General features: G+C 53.8%; 1 pseudogene; it reads right to left on the bottom strand.

The window, feature by feature from the left end:
- Nucleotides 1-878: 878 nt before the first annotated feature.
- LOC127780569 (putative F-box/FBD/LRR-repeat protein At1g66290) lies at nucleotides 879-1,287 on the bottom strand (annotated as a pseudogene).

Genomic DNA, 1,287 nt, shown 5'->3' with positions numbered 1-1,287 from the left:
TACACGGATGGAGATGGACGAAGTCGGGGGTCGATGGACATCTCTAGGGCAAATGAAGGCTACACGAGCTGCGGCCCGGTAGTTGAGATGTCATGGCACAGGGCCGGTGTCCTGCTGCTAGGGGCTCAGTCCTGCCTACCTGTCCCGGGGGTTCCGGCCGTAGGTGGGGTTGGGTCGGTACTCTTGTCTATGGCTAGGATGGGTTGGAAACTATGTCACGTCTTCCGTCCGTATGCCGTGGTGGTATGTGGCACGTGGTCCCACGTGAGGAAGATGCGTCTTGTAGGTAAAGATGTACACCTCTGATCAGAGTATAATCTATTCGAATAGCCGCGCCCTCGGTTGTGGGCAAGCCGAGCAATGTACCCAAGTTAGTGTTTTAATTCTTAAAACCTGCTTAACAACTAAAATATGGAATGGTTGGCCTGGGTTGGCTTGGGACGAGCTGGGGCCCAGGGTCGAGTCGGCAGTTCGGTCTAAATCATCGTAGGCCTTGGGTTAAGGCAGGTTCGTGTGGGTTCACGGCCTTGTTTAATAATATTAAATAGTTCTAGGATCGTGTTTTAAATTTAGCTTTGAGCAACTAAGTGTCTTTAAATGCTGTTTACCGCAAAACCCTAACCCCCTATATTATAACTCCATTGTACTCCTTTGCATTTATTCTGCACTTATGGGTGTGTCTTGTTGAGTACGGTGGTTGTACTCAGTCTTGCTCAATTTTTCCCAAACCCAGAAGAGGAGCCCCTGGATGATGAAGGCTTTGGTGTTTAGCTCGTGCCTGCCGTCAAGCGCCTGTGGTCGTCGCCCTAGTCTTCCGCTGTTTCCCGTTTGTCTTTGTGTGTGTTGGGCCTCCGCCGCCCATGTAATAAATTAACTATTTACGCTTCCGCTTGATAAACTCTGAAATGTATCAACTTTTGGTGTACCTTGTCTCCTGGGACAAGGAATAATACACGCACGTAAGGAACGCCTGTTGGGTTATTTCCGGTCGTGACAGTGGGCGGAGAGGATGCTGGAGACGGCGCCGGCGAGGGCGTCCTTCCTCGCGCGGAGAGGACGGTAGTCGAGGTTGAGCGGCGTGGAGCGCCAGAGGTGGCGTCACCGGGAGGTGAGGACCTGCGTGCTGCCGGCTTCCTTGGTGGGGAGGCGGGCGATGATCTCGCCGAGGATGGCGTCTGGGAGGTCGCTGATGACGTCGACGCCTTCTTCTTCCTCCGCGTCCCCAATCTCGGGTGCCTCTGACCTCCGCTTCTTCAGACTGCGACCCGCATTCCCGGCGTGGTCCAT

This window comes from Oryza glaberrima, chromosome 7 (genome assembly GCF_000147395.1).
Source record: "Oryza glaberrima chromosome 7, OglaRS2, whole genome shotgun sequence".
Lineage (NCBI taxonomy): Eukaryota > Viridiplantae > Streptophyta > Magnoliopsida > Poales > Poaceae > Oryza > Oryza glaberrima.
The sequence above is the reverse complement of the archived record's forward strand: the minus strand, read 5'-3'. Positions and strand labels throughout refer to the sequence as shown.